Genomic DNA, 19,992 nt, shown 5'->3' with positions numbered 1-19,992 from the left:
AGCTTAGATCATTATATTCCCTCTGATTGATTCTCTACCAGAACAACTAGAGGTGATCTTTTTAAAAAATGAAAATCTAATGTGTGTAGTCTGGTTAAAACTGTAAAATGACTTCCTGTTGCATTTTGAATAAAATACCAGTTCCTGTGTGAGCCTGTGTGATCTCACCCCTTCGTACCTCTCTTAAGTGATCATTAGGCTTATCTTTCCCTTTACTCAATAGTCCCTACACTCTAGTCAAATTGACTTTCTTTGGAGGTTTGGAACATGTCAGGCTCACCCCCTACCTCCTCCTGCCCTACACAGGGCTTTCCCAAATGCTGTTCTATTTGGCCATAATAATCTTTCCCTTATCAGTCTGGTTCTTTCTGCTTCAGGTTTTGACTTGAATGTCCACTTAGACTTTCAATAACCCCCTTATCCAAGTAGCACCCCTCCCACCCACCCCCATTTCCGTGTTCTTTATTACTTTAATAGCACTAATTACAACTCTTAAGTAATTTGCGTTTGTTTGCTTGCTTGTTTATTTTCTGTTTCCCTCTATTAGGTAACAGCTTCATAAGATCAGGGGATGTATCTTTTATTCAACCAGAGCATAACAAAATGTTTGATGCCTACTGAGCCTTCAAATAAATGTTGAAAGACTAAACCTTTCCAAGTTAAGTATTGAGATGAAACATTTCCACATTTCATGTATTCTGGAGATTCCTTTTCAGTATGAATTTCTGTGATGGTGAATAACATTAACCCCATTTATTACTTATTGCTATTTGCAGCCATGGACTCATTGGTTAGTAAATAAAAAACTAAAAATAGGTTGAGAAGAGAAGAATCCCAAGATACCATTTTATTTTTTATAAAGCCTTAAAATAGTATTTCAGCAATATTCTGCAGTTTTCAGTATATGTATTTTGCACATCTTCTGTCAGATTTATCCGAATAGTTAATAGCATGACCCATTGTAAATAGCACTTTTAATTCAATATTCAATTTTTTGTGTGTGTATCTACTATATAGAAATAAAATTGATTTATGTTTGTTGATCAACCATGATAAATACACTTATTAGTTATAGCAGCATTTTTAAGGTAAATTTCATTGGATTTTCTACATGGATGATCATGTCTGCAAATCACAATTTTATTTCTTTCTTTCGAATCTGCATGCCATTTATTTATTTTCTTGCCTTATTGCACTAGCCAAGACCCACCAGTATAATGTTGAATAGAAGTGAGATTAATGCCCTGTCTTGTTTCTGATCTTAGGGGAAAAGCATAAGTCTTTTACCATTAAATATGGTGTTAGCTTTAGGTTTTTTTGGTAGATGCCTTTTATCATGCTGTTGAAATTCCCAGTTTGCTGAGAGCTTTTATCAGAAATGGATAATGGGGGGCGCCTGGGTGGCTCAGTCAGTTAAGCGTCTGCCTTCGGCTCAGGTCATGATCTCAGGGTCCTGGGATCGAGTCCTGCATTGGGTTCTCTGCTCTGCGGAGAGCCTGTTTCTCCCTCTCCCCTGCTCTTCTTTCTCTCTCTCTCTCTCTCTCTCTCTCTGTCAAATAAATAAATAAAATCTTAAAAAAAAAAAAAGAAATGGATAATGGATTTTCTTGCATCCTTTTTCTGGGTCTATTGAGGTGATAATAGGATTTTTCTTTTTTTTTTTTTAAGATTTTATTTATTTATCTGACAGAGAGAGAGACAGTGAGAGAGGGAATACAAGCAAGGGGAGTGTGAGAGGGAGAAGCAGGCTTCCCGCTGAGCAGGAAGCCCGATGCGGGGGCTGGATCCCAGGACCCTGGGATCACGACCTGAGCCAAAGGCAGACACTTAATGACTGAGCCACCCAGGTGCCCCAGATTTTTCTTTTTTAGATTGTTAATATGGTGAGTTGAATTGATTGGCCAGTGTTACACAAATCTTGCATCCTGGGATCAACTTTACTTAGACATAATATAGTATGCTTTTTATATATTCTTGGACTTGATTGGCTAAAATTTTGTTTAGAATTTTTGCATATGTTCATGAAGGATACTAATGTATGTAATTGTTTTGTGTGATGTCTGCCTTGTTTTGGGATCAGGTTAATACTGATCTCACCAAATGAGAAACATTTTTTTTTCTTTTCCATGTTCTGGAAGACTCATGTAGCTTTAGTATTAATTCGTACTTATATACTTGGTAGAATTTACCAGCGAATCCGTCTGGAGTTTTCTTTGTGGGAAACTTTTTAACCACAAATTGAGTTTCTTTGATATAGGGCTGTTTAGAGTATTTATTTTTGAGTGACTTTTCATAGTTTTTCTTTTAAGATATTTGTTTCATCTAAGTTGTTGACTGATTTGGCATAAAGTTGTTCAGAATATTTTCTTATTGTACAGTAAAGGGTTCACTTAGAGGGTTTGTGATGGTTAAACCCTGCACATCCCGAAGAAAGAACTAGCCATTGACTGGCTCCTGGGAGAAAACCTCTAAACCCTTGGAATATCCTGTGTAATAAAATTGTCTTTATATACCTAGGGCCTTTGTGTTCATCAGGTGGCTTATGCTAACAAAGTGATTTATGTGAATGACTATTTTCGTTTACCTGGATTCCTAGGCCATGCTTTATCAGTTTGGTCTCTGGAGTGGCTGGGGACTGGGTAGCTAAAGTCAGTCATATGGGTGTTCCATGCCTGCATGACTGTCAATGAGAACCCTAGACAACAAGGTTTAGATGAGCTTCCCTAGTTGGTGATACTTCATATGTGTTGTCACATACTGTTGCTGGGAGAATTAAGTGCAGTCCATACAAGTTACCCTGGGAAAGGACAACTAGAAATTTATATCTGATTTTTTCTAGACACCTCTCTAGATGAATTTTGCCTTTGCTGATTTTTTAAGAAGGATTTTATTTGTTAGAGAGAGAGAGAGAGCACATGAGCCAGGGGGAGGGGCAGAGGGAGAGGGAGAAACAGGCTCTCCGCCAAGCAAGGAGCCTGACACAGGCAGGGCTCAATCCCAGGACCCCGAGATCATGACCTCAGCCAAAGGCAGAAGCTTAACCGACTGAGCCACCCAGGCACCCCATTGCCTTTACTGATTTTAATCTGTATCTGTTCACGTAATAAACTGTAAGTTAACTGTGAGTATAACAGCTTTTCTGAGTTCTTTGAGTCTTTCTAGTGCTAATTATCAAAACTAAGGGTGGCATGGGGACCCCCCCCAATGTCTATTATCCTTTAATGACTCGGTTTTGTACTGATATCACTTCTGTAATTCCTGATATTAGTAATTTGTATCTTGTCTCTTTTTCTGATCACTCTCCTTAGAGGTTTATCAATTCTATTTTTCTTAAACAACCAGCTTTTAGTTTTACTGATTTTTCTATTTATTAGTTTTCTACATTTTTTATTTCTTCTCTAATCTTTACTACTTTATGCTTACTTTGCATTTCATTTGCTCTTCTTTTCTAAAGTAGAAATTGAGGTCCTTGATTTAAAACCTTTCTTCTTTTCTAAATAAATGTTCAGTGCTATAAATTTTCTCCTATATACTGCTTTAGCAGATTCCCATGAATTTTGATATATTGTTTTTATGATTTTCCTTCAATTCAAATTGTTTTTTAGGTTTTTTTATTTCATCTTTTAGTTACTGGTTATTTAAAATTGTGTTGCTTAGTTTTAAATATCTGGAGATTTCTAGAGACCTCTCATTTATTTTTAATTTAATTCTGTTGTGATCAAAGAAGTAGTTTGTATAATTTGAATGCTTTTATATTTAATGAGACTTGTTTTATGCCCCAGAAAATAGCCTCTCTTGGGAAATGTTTTGTGTGCAAATAAAATGAATGTATATTTTACTATTGTTAGTTGGAGTGTTCTGTTAATACCAATCAAGTCAATTTTGGCTGATTGTGATTTTTAAGTCCCCCATATCATTACTGGTTTTCTATTTATTCAGTTGAGAGAAAAGAATTGAAATTTGCTACTATAATTTTGTATTTGTCCATTTTTTTTGCACTTCTGTCAGTTTTGCTTTATGTGTCTTTTTTTTTAAGATTTTATTTATTCATTTGAGAGAGAGAGACAATGAGAGAGCATGAGCAGTGGAGAGAGGCAGAGGGAGAGGCAGAGGGTGAGAGAGAAGCAGATTCCCCCCTGAGCTGGAAGCCTGACGTGGGGCACCATCCCAGGACCTAGAGATAATGACCTGAGCCAAAGGCAGACACTTAACCATCTGAGCCACTCAGGGTGCCCCACTTTATGTGTCTTGAAGCTCTGTTATTAGGTGTATAAAAATTTAGGATTGTATGCCCTTTTGATTATTTGAGCCACTTATTATTATAAAATCTTCTTCCTTTCTTTTGCCTGGTAATATTAGTCTGAACTTAGTCTGATGTTAATATACTACTCTAGCATTCTTTGATTAATGTTAACTTGGTATATCTTTTTCCTTTTCTTGTTTTTTTTTTTTTTACACTTTTAACCTACTTGTACCTTTCTTTTAGGCAGCACATAGTTGGTCTTGCTTTTCTATCTAATCTAACAATTTCTGCCTTTTAATTGGTGTGTTGATACCATTTACATTTAATGTGATTATTATGTTTAGGTCTTAAACCTCTAAGCTAAACCTAAAATCAAAACAAAACATTCTAGTCTTTGCTTTCTTTTTGTCTCATATGTTATTCCCTTTCCCTATCTTCTTTCGTATTCTTTTTTTTTTTTTAAGATTTTGTCCATTTCCGTTGGTAACTTATTAGCTATAACTCCTTGTTTTCTTATTTTAGTGGTCAGTTTGGCATCATAGTATACATCTTTAACTTACTACAATCGACATTCAGGTAATATAACACTTAACATATAGTATAAGAAACTTACAAATACATATTTTTACTTCTTCCCTCCTGGCCTGTATGTTGTTGTTTTTATACATCTTACTTATATGTGTTACAAACCTCACAATGTATTATTATTTTTGTTGAAACAGTTATCTTTTTCAAAAATATAAATAAATAAGAAAGTCTTATATATTTACTCATATAGGTAAAATTTCTTGTACTCTTGGGGCGCCTGGGTGGCTCAGTCGTTAAGCGTCTGCCTTCAGCTCAGGTCGTGATCCCAGGGTCCTGGGATCGAGCCCCACATCGGGCTCCCTGCACCGCGGGGAAGCCTGCTTCTCCCTCTCCTACTCCCCCTGCTTGTGTTCCCTCTCTCTCGCTATGTCTCTCTCTGTCAAATAAATAAATAAAATCTTTAAAAAAAAAAAAAAAAATTTCTTGTACTCTTTAGTCCTTTGTGCAGATCCATATTTCCATCAGGTATAATTTTCCTTCTGCCTGAATGAAAAAGTCTTTATTTTGCCTTGTTTTTGAGGATATTTTACTGAGTATAAAATTCTAGTTTGACTTTTTTTCTTTTAATGCTTTACAGATGCTGCTCCATGTCTTCTAGCTGGTATTTTTTATGATGAGAAATCTATTATCATTATCTTTGTTTCTTCATATATAATTTATCTTTTTATTCTGTCTGCCTGTAAGATTTGTACTTTATCATGTTTTTGAGCAATTTGAGTATGATGTCATGGTGTACTTTTCTTCCTATTTCTTATGTTAAGGTTACATGAGATTCTTGGAGGTGTAGATTTTTAGTTTTCATCAAATTTAATAATTTTTTTGCCATTATTTCTTCAAGTATTTTCCATCTTCCCCACACTCTTCTTTGGGGGCTACCATTACATGTTTGTTGACCACTTGACATTTTCCTGTAATTCACTGAAGCTCTTTTTGTATTTTAATATTTTTTGCTTCATTTTGTATAGTTTCTATTGTTATGTCTTCATGTTGACTAATATTTTCTCGTCTAATTCCATCTGGTGTGTCTTTTTCATCACAGACATTGTAGCTTTCATCTATAGCTGTTCAACGTGGGTCTTTTTTTTTAATATCTTTAGTGTCTGTCCATACTTTTTGAACATGTGGAATATAATAATGATGTCATTATTAATTATAATTAATGTCATTGATGATTCTAAAATCTGTTCTGGGGCAGTTTCAGTTGATTAATTTTCCCCATTTTGATTCATATTTTTCTCCTTCTTTGCATACCTGGTAACCTTTGATTTGATTCACATTGTGAATTTTACCTTGTGAATTTGGCTTGTTATTTTTGTTTTTCTTTAAATATTTTTGAACTTTGTTCTGAGATGCAGTTGCTACTTGAAAATAGTTTTATCTTTTTTGAGAATTATTTCTTAAAAGATCTATTTATTTATTTATTTGAGAGAGAGACAGAGCGAAAGAGAGCACACAAGTGGGGGAAGGGGCAGAGGGAGAGAGAGAGAATCTCAAGCAGACTCCACGCTGAGCGCAGAGCCCAACACAAGGCTCAGTCCCATTACCCTGAGATCATGACCTGAGCCTAAATCAAGAGTTGGACACTTAACCCCCTGAGCTACTCAGGCACCCCTTTGAAAATGGTTTTAAAATGTGTTAGATATGAGCAGAGAAATGTTTAGTCAAGACTAATTATTTCCTATTACTGGGATAAGAATCTTCTGAGTACTCTACCAAATGTTCTTTGTATTTTGAGGTTTTTCTGTCTGACTGGTGACAATAGCCACTATTCCTGCTCCTATGTGAGTATTGTGTACTATACTCTCTGGTGCTTTTGGATAGTTCTTCCCCTGGTCTTACATAGTTTCCTCACATGGCATGTGCTTATCACTACTCTGGTGAATACTTGAGGGGATACTCTGCTGATCCCCATTGTTTGTTTTTTGGAGTTTTTTTTGTTTGTTTTGTTTTTGCCTTTTAATTTTTTTTCAACTCTCTCCTTTCTGGTACTTTGTTTTGCACTTTCTAGCCCCCTTGTTCTTCTGCTCACACTCTGAACTGTATCTCCTCAATTTAGGGAGCCCTGCAAACTTTGCCTGGATCCCCCCTCAATTCTCTTCTATACTGTGGCCTGGGAACTCTCTCAAGGCAGTGAATTAGGGCAATCATTCAGGCTTGCTTCATTTGTCTTCCCATGTCTCAGGGATCACTGTCCTTCGTTCCCTGATGTACTATGTCTTGATAATCATTATTTCATATTCTATTTCATATCCTATTTGTTTGTTTTTGGTAGCTTTAGGAGGGAGCATAAAACCAGTCCCTGTTACTCTGTTTTGGTCAAAAGGGCAAGTCCCAGCACTGTTTTAAGTGCTTTACATATATTAACTAATTAAACCTTTCAACAACCTTGTGGAATAGTTTCAACTATTATTCCCATTTTGTAGATGAGGAAACTGAGGCATCAAGAGATTAAATTAGTTGCCTAAACTTGCATAGCTTGTTATTAGTAGAGCTAGTTTTCAAATTCAGAATCTACGATCTTAACTACCCTGCCATTCTGATTTTATAGTATTCCTCAGTTTACAAAGAACTGTGCCAAACATTTCATTAAATTCTTATGTAGCTCATACAAGCAGAATGTGAATGACTGACAGCCCTTAACCCCACACCCCCATGTTATTTGTATTTTCAAAGGAGTATGATTATTCATCCAGAAGAATATTTAGTAAGTTAATATTGACAAAGAGAAGTGAGAAATATTTCTGAAGTGTAGCAGAAACGCTTTTTAGTCACTAACTCATCCAATTTCACTCTACCTTGGAATTTTCTGGCTTGGTTTCCCTAAGTTGGTCTTTATTTTTGCCAACTTCTGTTACTCCATTCTTTAGATTGTTATAAATGACCTAAAAGTTTCCCCTTTTTTTAGGTTTTGTATCTATGCCATCAGGTACTAGAAAAGATGGTGTTTATTTGTATGTTAGAGTCTTTTAAAAATGAAGTGCTATACTTTGGCATTGGCTGTAGCAACATTTTTCTAGATATGTCTCCTGAGGCAAGGGAAATAAAAACAAAAATAAACTATTGAAACCATCAAAATAAAAAGCTTCTGTACAGCAAAGGAAATAATGAACAAAACTAAAAGGCAACCTACTGAATGGGAGAAGATATTGGCAAATGGCATATTTGATAAAGGGTTAGTATCCAAAATATATAAAGAACTGATACAAGTCAATACCCCCCAAAACAAATAATCCTATTAAAAAATAGGCAGAAGATATGAACAGATATTTCTCCAAAGAAAACATCCAGATGGCCAATAGACACATGAAAAGATGCTCCACATCACTCATCATCAGGGAAATGCAAATCAAAACTTCAACGAGATCACTTCACACTTGCCTGTCAGAATGGCTAAAATCAAAAACATAAGAAACAAGTGTTGGCAAGGATGTGGAGAAAAAGGAACCCTCATGTACTGCTGGTGGGAATGCAAGCTGGTATAGCCACTGCGGAAAACAGTATGAAATTCCTCACAAAGTTAAAAATAGAACCACCCTACAATCCAGTAATCACGCTAGTGGGTGTTTACCCAAAAAATACAAAAACATTAATTCAGAGGGATACATGCACCCCTATGTTTTTGCCAGCATTATTTACAATAGCCAAGTTATGGAAGCAGCCCAAGTGTCCATCAGTAGATGAATGGATAAAGAAAAGGTGGTGTATATATATACAATGGAATATTATTCAGCCATAAAAGAGAACGAAATCTTGCCATTTTCAGCAACATGGGTGGAGCTAGAGAGTATAATGCTAACTGAAATAAGTCAGCCAGAGAAAGACAAATACCGTATGATTTCACTCCTATGTGGAATTTAAGAAACAAAACAAATAAGCAAAGGATTAAAAAAGAGAGACAAACCAAGAAATAGACTCTTAACTATAGAGAACTATAACTCTATAGAGAACAAACTGATGGTTATCAGAGGAGTGAAATAGGTGAAATAGGTGATGGGGATTAAGAGTATACTTATCACGATGAGCACTGAGTAATGTATAGAATAATTGAATCACTATATTGTATACCTGAAACTAATATAACACTGTATATTTACTATACTGGAATTAAAGTTAAAAACTTAATAAAAAATGAAGTGACATAAGTAATTTAACAACTTGCTTTTTCCTTTGGGAAGCGTTCAGAGCTCTTTCCATCAGCTTTTGGGTTCCAATTTATTACTTTGTATTAGAATTTTTGTCTATCTCCAAGTACATAACTATTAGGCAGTTAGGAGAGGTGTGTGGAAAAGTATTTTTGTTTACAGCTACATAACAAGTAACTAGCGGAGTGCCTGAGGGGGTGGCTCAATATTGTTGAATAAATGAGTGATTGGATGGATGAATCAAGGTAAGCTGGCGGCCAGCTGGAGGAACCAAAGGGAAACTGGACAGAGCAAAAACATGCAGCAGACAGCATATTCACTATGAAGTGAATACCCAGACACAGGCAATTGAATCTTGAGTACATGATGTTCTGGCTTTGGGGTGTCTTTTTCTACTTACATTTGAATACAGTTGTGTTTTGATTTCACAATTCATCATACTTAATAAATCATACTGATTCTAAGATGATACTGGAAAACTGAGTTTCTTCTTCTTTTCCATATGCCATCTTCCCTGGAATTTTACCTATGTTTCTCAATGAAGAGGCAGTTCCTTTTAACTGCCCTAGTATTTTAAGCATTTTTTAAAAATGAAAATGCATTAAAAGCATTAACGTGAATTGCTGTGCAAAATAGCTCTCCTGTTTAGCAGTTTCCATCAGTCCTCAGTTTAATTACTATGTTATTCTGCCAGCTTTCTCCAGAAATAATTGACTGAATGAAGTCATTTCACTGGGTATTTACAAACATTAGACTTGTAAAGGGGGTGTCTGTCAATTCCCCTTTGGCTTGGAAATGACTGAGGCCAAGCTGACTGCTATTTTGGGCTTAGCATATTTTCATAGTCACCAACTCAGGAAGTGATGGGAAGGAAATATGGGAAGGTAAAATGTTTGGCTTTTCACTCAGTCCTGGTTTTATAATCTGGACTATAAGTTTACTTGAAAAATGAGAGGGTAAAGGCTTTATTTGGTCTAAGACACAGAGTGGTTGGATAGTGATTTGTGTGTGTGTGTGTGGTTGTTAGCGTATCTTGTTAAATTACGAACAGTCTGGAAATTTGCAAAGTTTTGAGTATCAATAGTCAAAGCTTAAACATTGGCTTCTCAATCATGATAAAAATGAATTACCAAGGCCAGTCTGTGAATATTACTGATTTAATATTCATAATAAAGTTTTTATTTTGGATTAAATGATAAGATTTGATTTTGAAGGCATAATGTCAGACTAGAGATCAGACAAGACAAAGATTAGGCTGGAAATTATTTTATCTGAGGCAGCCTACAGGAAATTCCAAAAGACAAGATCAATATAAATTAGCTTTTAAAGAATTGAAGTAGAATGCCAAATTGCAGTACTGTAGATTCAAGTTTAACTATGGCAGCCCCCACTCATGGAAAAAAAATGATACAGAAACTTCAGATGGTTGTCAGAAGGAATTCCATCTGTGGTAATATTTACAATGTGATGATTTCAGAGTGGCTATTCATTGTCTGAAAATATCGAGAGGTGGGAGGGTGGAAGTAAGACTATTGGGTAAGGTGCTTATTTAACCAAATAGTAGATGTAATAAATGTCTTAAGAGGAATGCTAAGAAGTGAGATGGTTAAAGTTCATGTAATTATGAAGAGTATGGAAATAATGAATATAGAGTTAGTTTTTATTTAGATATACATTTTAGCCACACAGGAGGATGAATATCTCTCTCTCAAAGGTGACCCCACAGTAATCTAAAGTGCATTTTACTCTGTCATATCATTAGTAATTTAAGTTCAACTGTCTCAATCACAACTTATAAATTTGGTGAAAACTCATTGGGCTATTTTCATCTTATATGGTAGCAGCAAGTTTTGCAGGACATAAAGGCTATACAGTTTTGTGGGGCTTCCTTAAGAAAAAAATATAAATACACACTTACCTGGATGCCTCAAGAAAGCAGAAGGCCCTCGAGCTTGATATTTTGTAGCTTCAAGTCAATGCTTCTAGGTAACAAATTTCATTTCATTTATATAGGATGAAAAGCTTCCTGTAAGTGAAGAGTAGGGAGAATATCAATGTGGTAGAAAGAGGAGTGGATTAGATTTAAAACCTGCATTCTAGCCTAGGCTGGTCCATACATTTCATTTTTCATTTACTGAGTGCAGTATTATAAAAGGCATTATGGAAGTAGCTGTGAATGCCAAGAATCTGTACTTCAGGAATAAAGCATTCCAAGCCCAATTTGAATTTGGAGTGTATATGTCTTTGGTATTTCATTTTTTGGTGTAAAAGAGTTATCTCAAAAAAGTGAACTAATGACTACAAGATGAAAAACTATGGACACAAATGATACAGTAACTACATTTAAAGGCCAACAGACTCATCAGTGATGTGTTAACATCTTACTTCCTGCACCAGTAAGATGATGGTTATGGGGGTGAGAGTGTTTTTGTTTGGCTTGTTTATTTGTATCTGAGAGATACTACTGTTAAAACACACACATCACACAAAGTTTGACTTCATTTATTCCAGTTCTTAGCTCTTTTCTTTTTAAAAGTGTGTAACACTTTTATCACCTGGAGTTATATCACCTGGAAAACATTTTGGGCAACGCTGCTAAAGAGGAATTATCTCTTTCAGCCTCCTTGACTGTTAACAGGTGTTCTCAGGTTTTCCTCTGTGGCCAAGTGGGAACTGTCATTCTTAAATTCCAAGCGGTATATTTTAGACCGACTTGCACACTTGGACTCGGTCAGCAGCTCTTATTAAATGGTACCACCCATCAAGCAGAGATTGGCGATGGGCTGTGGATAAATGCGTTACTGGGACAGAGGAACTAGCCCTTCATGACCCAGGCTTGTTCTTCATGATTGCTGAGAAGACTTTCTTGTAAGCATCTTAAACGAGCTCTCTGCTTTGTCATGTTGCCTTCTGTCCCTGTGGGTAGAGTTCACTGCGCTGGACTCTGAATACCACCCAAGCAGCCTGAGCAGTGGTTGGAGGGCCAAGCAAGAGGGAGATTCTGCCCCTTCTTCAGAGTATTTCTGAATGTGGAGGCCTGAAAAGAGGCCTTTTTGCCAAGTAGGGCTTTAAATTCGAACTCAATGTCAGAGCCACCACACCTTTTTAAGGTAATTACCATTTAACCAAACATTTCTGAGTTCCTTATAAATTGGTCCCCTCAGTCACTTAATCCTTTTAGTAACTCTTCTCTGAACTTGGTCCAAATATTCTACAATTTTGGGAACAAGGGGCTCTGCAGGGAATGCAGTGTCCAGGTGGCTGGGCATTTGGTGTGGCGGGAAGGACCAAGAGAAAGATGACAATCACCCAATATCCTTTAGGCGCTCATAAACGTATGGCAGCTTTCCAACAAATGGAGTTAAGCTCACAGCAAATGTTTAGTCAAGTAGACTGGAAATTGCCGCTTCCCTGATTCAGGTGGAAGAGAAGCCAGTGGCCTGCAAAGCAAGTACTGAGTGTTTGTGGGAAGTTGAAGTTGAAGTTGAAGAAATCCTTCACTTTCCATACTTTCCATACTTGGCATAAGAAATGACATATAGCCAGCCATATTTGACAATAAAAAATCATTCTAAGGCAAAGGCTTAGGGGTTCTTTTTTTTTTTTTTTTTTTAAAGATTTTATTTATTCGTTTGAGACACAGAGATACAGAGAGAGAGAGAGAGCATGAGCAGGGGGAGAGGCAGAGGGAGAAGGAGAAGCAGGCTCCCTGCTGAGCCAGGAGCCTGATGTGGGGCTCGATCCTAGAACCCTGGGATCATGACCTGAGCCAAAGGCAGATGCTTAACCATCTGAGCCACCCAGGCACCCTGGTTGAGAGATTTGTAACAGGGATATTTTGAGGAAAAGTTAAGGCCTAATCTGAAAGTTACTGTTGTTCTAGCTTTTCTCAGTATTAACACCATATTTGTATAAATAAGATCATTAAAAGAGTGTTCATTATTTTTGTTTTCTCATTTTTGGGTGGATCTGAAAGGAAATCTGATGAAATCTAAAAGTCACTTGAAGTCAAGTAACTTTCTCAGGGTCAAACACATGAGTAAATGGAAGAGTCAGAATTACACCCCAAGTATGGATGGTTTCAAGCCCTATACTTTTCACTTAACGCTAAACAAACAAGCCAAACAAAAGCACTCTCACCCTCATATCCTTTTTCTAACACTGGTGCAGGAAGTAAGATGTTAACACATACTGACAAGTCTGTTGGCCTTTAAATGTAGTTACTGTATCATTTGTGTCCATAGTTTTTTATCTTGTAGTCATTAGTTCACTTTTTTGGGATAACTTTCTTTTATACCAAAAAATAAAATACCAAAGACATAAGCATCTGGTACTATGGTAAAAGTAAGTTATGTCAAATTTTGCTGGGGTTCTGGGAAACCCTAACAAGGATACTGGTGAAAGATTGTTAAGGTTTAAGTGCAAAAGTCAATAATAAATTCCTGAAAAATATGAGGTACTCTTATTTCTTGATATTTGGGACATTTAAACAAGTATTTTAACAATCTGATTCTAAGGCTAATTAAATGTATGTATAAAGGACCACCCTAAGAATATATAAATTACTCATGCAGGAAACTACATATCTCTCTGGCAAACTAATGTTTGAACCATATTTAAAATGCATAAATATTGCTATAAAACAAAACTGGGCAAGGAGAACCATACCAGAAGGAGTATAATATTTAACAGCAAATATGCATATTATTGTAGCATTTTAAAGATACTTTTTATAATCATGAAAGCTTAAGATTTCAACTGCAATGCCATTATTTCTCACAACCCTGGAAGATTGCTTGCTATTAAGATTCTCAATTCACCGTTTCTGATGGTGGTGGGGTGGGGGTGGGTGGGTCACACGCTTTCAATATTGGATTGGGCTTTTGTTCTAAGCATGCTCTAGTGTAGATTTCTCCCTGACCACTGCAGGGTGATTGTTTCATCAAGGAACCACTAATCAAGTGAGGATTTTTAGGAGCTTGAATACTACATCAAATACTACCAAAACTATCCTTTCCTTCTCAGGCCTAACAACCGTTTTTATCAACCCTATCCAACTTTGGAGGCTGGGTTCTGGAGATCTTTGAACGCAGCTGGACTCTCAGGTAGTTTGGTCTTTGGGGGCTGATATACCTAAAATAACTTCGAATAGTTAAATCTGACCACGTGTGAAATGGCAGTTGCCTTTTAATTTTAATGGAATATTTTAGAGCATTTTTATGGAAAAGCTCTTAAAGTTCGTTTTTTCACTACCTCAATGAAAGGGGAAAATGTGTTGCTGTTGCTGTTATTTTTTATAATAAATTTAAAGCAGTTCCTGCAAATCTTAACAAGTAGAATCAAATATTTAATGCTTTTGGCAAAACCCCTTTATAAAATTTCCAGAACAAAATAAAATATTCTGAATTTAAACTTCTTTGAATAAAACGGACTGAATTTCGATGAGTACTTACATCATGTACCAATATTTCCAAGTTAATTTAGTATGTGGAATCAAACCACATCATTACTGTGATAGTTACTGTTGCATCTGAAAAGATTTGTGCTCAGATTTTTAACCCAGAATAGAAAGTTATATTCATGAATATGATATTCCAGATAGAAGTATATTTGTTCTTTGTTTTTACACCATATTTCTTTTATATATGCAAATCAGGGTATCTGATACCTGCTTTTTACATTGTAAAAGCTTTATCTTAAAAGATAATGTGGGTACTCTTAACTTTGGGACTTTACAAAGGCTGGTTCTTTTGGACAAGAGGTTGTGATGAGTTGGTAATTTTTAACAAAAGGCTCTCCAGGAAAAAAAAAAAAAATAAGCCAACAACCACCTTGATTTGATGATTCCTAATAGTGTAAATATGAAATGTGGAGGTAAGAAGAGATGTGTAAATCATCTCCTGCCAATCGATGCTAGCCTGCTGCAGGAAACCAGTGACGATGGATTCCTTCATATTTGCTAAACATGCAGTATGGAAGCCATCAGTTATAAAAGCATGTTAATGGGAAAAATTGGCTTAATTGGGTCAGATGGACTAGTATGGTTGCTGTGGGCATAGACCACCTGGGAAGGCTTCAACAGGACTTAGTCATTTTTCAGATGGAGCATTTTGAGAAAATGCCTACTTACAAACTATCAGATACATGGTCTGACAAAAGGAATGGAAATAGAAAAAGTCAAAGAAGTAGTTTTTTAAATTTATGTTGTTATTCATAAAGAATCTGACTGTTCTGTTCTGAATGAACTTTCAGCTGGATTGTTCAAAACAATCATCATTTGTATGATAGAATGCTAATATAGTTCTGGGAAATATGTCATTCAAGGAAATATTTTATTATAATAGTCGTAGCTAACAGTTATGGTGGTAGCCTCTATTCTAAGAGATTCTCAGGCATTATCTTACTGAATCCTCACAACAACCTTCTTATTCCCCCCCATCCCCATTTTACAGATGAGAAAACTAAACACAAAGAGTTGCTGTCAGTTGTCCAAGTTGCCACCCCTGCTAACTGGGATTAACCCAGGCAGTCTGCCTCACAGCTTTGTGCTCTTAACATGCTCTTACAACTCAGGTATTGGTTTTGCTTTGTTTTACTTGAAAGAAGCCTACTCATTATTATAGTTAGCTGGTCACTTTGAATGTTTCAAGTTCTTCATTTAGGTAATTTTTTTTTTTTATTTTTTTAAAGATTTTATTTATTTATTTGAGAGAGAGAGAATGAGAGACAGAGAGCATGAGACGGAGGAGGGTCAGAGGGAGAAGCAGACTCCCCGCTGAGCAGGGAGCCCGATGCGGGACTCGATCCCGGGACTCCAGGATCATGACCTGAGCCGAAGGCAGTCGCCCAACCAACTGAGCCACCCAGGCGCCCCTTCATTTAGGTAATTTAATTTACATATGGTTCTTTCCATATATGTGGTTAAGAGATATAGTGAAGCTATCATTGATTTTCAGAAGAGTAGACGGTTTGAAAACCATCTTAAGGTTAGGACAGTTCTGGGCTAGGTAATCTTTGGATTACATTAATAAGATGGAGATTAAATAGTAATGTGTTAAACCGTACCCTTGCCTTTAGTTAATTGAAATCATCTATCGAACTATAAATGTACATTCTTTCTATCCCTGCCTAGGCCTTATATATATAATATATATTATGTATACTACATATATATATATATGTATCACCTAAAATTCAACATATATACACACATACATATGTGAATATGGACATATACACACATGTGCAAATATATATATATGATTTTTTTAAAGAAGTAAAGAAATCCAAATTGAGGGAACATAAGAATATGAAAAATAAAATGGAGCCAAGAATGAGGATAGGACATGAAAACCATGTTTCAAGGTCTTATACTTCCTAGAGCTGCATCACAATTTTGGGTCTGAAACATTTTAGGGCCAAAGCAGAGGGGAGAAATAATAAGGGGTGTTCATGTTATGCCAATTTAAAAATATTTGTATACATTTATAGTCACATAGTGATAACAACTTTACATTAACATCCAGAATTAATCAGAATCTAAGAATCTCCTCCATCTCCCAGAGCACGCACATCCCTTAGCATACTTTTTAAATATCACACCATCAACTTACATTTTAAGATCTTTTAGAATCCTTTTGATTGATTGGGTATATTTACATACTCTCCTATTGTTGTGTTTCTGATTCCTGATTCCTTAGGAATAACTCCTTAGCAATTGAGTTAATTTTAGGGTCAATCATCAATTTCTATTTGAACTTAACTGCAGGCTTTATCTTTGCTTACAATTTTTTTTCTTATATTATCTTCTTTCTTGAATTCAGTTTTTAGTTTGCTATAGTACATTATTTTGTATTTTTTCAGAAAGGCTATATGTGTTCAACTCAGACTTTGCATATGATTATTTGCCCTGGTTTTAATTTCTTTAAATTTTTAAAATTTGCCCTGGTTTTTAAAGGATGGTTTAATTTTGTATGTAAATTCTAATTGTCCCTGGTTAAAGTATTGTTCTATTGTCTTCTAGCATCTATTGTTGCAGGTGAGAGGTCTGATGCTGTTTTAATTTTTCTTTCCACTTGGTTATACTCTATCTCTTTCATAGTCTATTACAACTTCCTACTTAATGTTGGAGTTCATGTATTTTAATATAACGTGTCTAGATGTTATTCCTTGCACTACTGAAGAGACTTTGTTCATCTGGCAGAAACTTTGCCTTGCTGTTCTTTTTTGCTACTTATTTGATTTTTTTCCTTCTATTTGTTACTTTATCTTTCTTGAATGCCTACTAGATGGATGGCAGAACTTTTAAATATACATATCTCATCTTTTCTCTCATCCTTTTAATCTCTTTGTTCTTGTCACTGAATTCTGATATGATCTTTTGGCTTACCCCTCCAGCTCACTATTTTAATCTGAAGTCTCATTCATTCTGCAGTTCAGTCACAATTTAATAATCTTGATAATTTCCAAAAACTCTGCTTCTTTTTCATCGCATCCTGTTTTGAAGTATTTTTTTTTAATTTGACATCTTTTCCTTTTAAAACTATCTGTAGTTACAAATTGTGTTTTTTTTTTATTTTATTTTATGTTATGTTAATCACCATACATTACATCATTAGTTTTTGATGTAGTGTTCCATGACTCATTGTTTGTGTGTAACACCCAGTGCTCCATGCAGAACGTGCCCTCTTTAATATCCATCACCAGGCTAACCCATCCCCCCACACCCCTCCCCTCTAGAACCCTCAGTTTGTTTCTCAGAGTCCATAGTCTCTCATGTTTCGTCTCCCCCTCCAATTCCCCCCCTTCATTTTTCCCTTTCTACTATCTTCTTTTTTTTCTTTTTTTTTTTTTTTTAACATATAATGTATTATTTGTTTCAGAGGTACAGGTCCATGATTCATCAGTCTTACACAATTCATAGCGCTCACAAAAAGATACAAATTGTGTTTTTTTGATGATTCTTTCCAATTCCCTGTATTTTTCTTCCTGAGGAATTAGCTCTTTTGTGGAATATTGCACTTTTTAAAATATGTGGTTGACCTTCTCATGCAGTTGATATTTGCATGAGAACAGGTTGCCTGTTCATATTTGTTGATGAGTCTACCATCAGAGATTTTTAACTTGAGGACCACAGACCAATACAGATAGAATTCAGGCTGTTCATGAATTTAGATGGGAAAAATGATATTATTTTACTGGCTTCAAAATGAAATTTAGCAATTCCTTCAATTATGAACATAGGCAACAACTATAGGAGTATTAGTACAATCTGTAACTTTGTCACTGATAGACATCAGACATTTCCATATCACATTAGTTTGTAAGTGTGGATTATAATCATCACTGTTTTGAAACTTTGGCAGTGTTTGGCCTACTGCTAGATCTTGTCATTTTGTGTGTTAATAAAGAAGAAAAAATATTTTTATATTATAATTTAAAAATACTTTGATACTTTCATTTCATTGTAATTGGTTTCCTTTATAATCATATAAATTTTTAAAATATTATATATTTCAAAACATTATTCTGAGAAGGGCTCCATAGGCTTCATCTGACAAAGAAGTCCACGTGGCATAAAAGAGGCTAAAAGCCTCAGGCTAGGCTGATCACCATTGCTTGCTGGAACACATTTCATCAGCCTGGGGAATGATACTTGTCCCTTGCTGGTCAGTACATGAGCCCTGACTCTGTTGGTTGTGCAAAGGAGAGGTATGACATAGGCAGGCCTGGGGGTAGGAGATACTTGTTTTCTTCTATGAGATTTCCTAACCCTTATGATAGCTAGGGGCACCTAGTTCTCCCACAGCCCATTCTGTCCATCCTGGATTAGAACTCCCATTTTTATGGAACACCAGTATTTGTGCTTTCTGCTTTGGGCAACACCAAAGTGGCTCTGCGTGTGGAGGTGGGTTCAGCTGTTCTGCTGCTCTTTATTACATGTCCACTCAGGGTCCATTCTTCCTAGCCCCTGCTGTCTCTGATTCACAGGTTTAATCTAGGATTCTATTAGGTAAACTCAGATTTTCAGGAGATTCTCTCCTTCATTTGTATGGGATTAAGGTGTGTGTGTGTGTGTGTGTGTCTTCTGGAATTTGCAGTCAATCTGATTTCATCTGCCAGAAAATTCTTTCTGTTCATGGACACTGATGATATCCTTCCTGGCATTTCAGGTTTACTGTGGATTTCTTTTGACTTTTATGCTTTCTCTGATTTGGGGGAGGTAGAACAGATGAACAATTATATTTAGCTGCTTTCTTGAACCAAAAGTCCTGTCTTCTTTATATTGGCTTAAGCAAGGATTTAGAGTGTATAGCAGTGGTCCTCAAACCTCAAACTTGCAGACCTCTTTTAAAGAAAAGCCAAAGTTTTTGCAGGATCTTAGCTAGAATTTACTGACTTAGCTTTAGAAACACTGTTGTAACTCAAATCTCCACTGGGTTTGTACTCCCCCCCCCCCGCTTTTTTTTTAAACAAAGGTATTTGTAAATAGGGCAGTGATTATGCTATAGTTCTTTCCTCTGACCCAGCACACCTCTCGTCAAGAGGTTCTAGTGGTCTCTGTAGTTAAAATCATATTCTTTGGTGAGACACCTATATCAGGCATTTATAACTGTGCTTTGTTTGGTTGCTGACTGGAAACAAATTTAGTAAAGTTTTATGTGTGCTTTTATCCTGGTTACACTCTTTTGCCTGTTATCCAACTATCTCCTATGTTGGAACCTTATCAGTATATACCCAGGGCAAGTCACACTTGCAAGGACTGCCAACAATAAAATTCTGTATGCTAGGTTTTCCCACATTAGAAAAATCCAAGTGATTTGACACTGACATAAACATTTAGAGGTTTGCACCAAATTAATTAATTGGTCGTCACTTAAATTTAGAGATTGAAGACATGGTCCCTGCCTATATTTTTAGCTTATGAAGTAAAGTTTTGCTTCTTAAAATTACTTAACTTTCATTTTAGAATTAACTCATAATGGAAATTCTTCTTACTTTCAGTTTTTAAATTTTCTC

The sequence above is a fragment of the Phoca vitulina genome, unplaced genomic scaffold, assembly GCF_004348235.1.
Source record: "Phoca vitulina isolate PV1807 unplaced genomic scaffold, GSC_HSeal_1.0 scaffold54, whole genome shotgun sequence".
Classification (NCBI taxonomy): Eukaryota; Metazoa; Chordata; class Mammalia; order Carnivora; family Phocidae; genus Phoca; species Phoca vitulina.
This window is presented reverse-complemented; position numbering follows the sequence as displayed.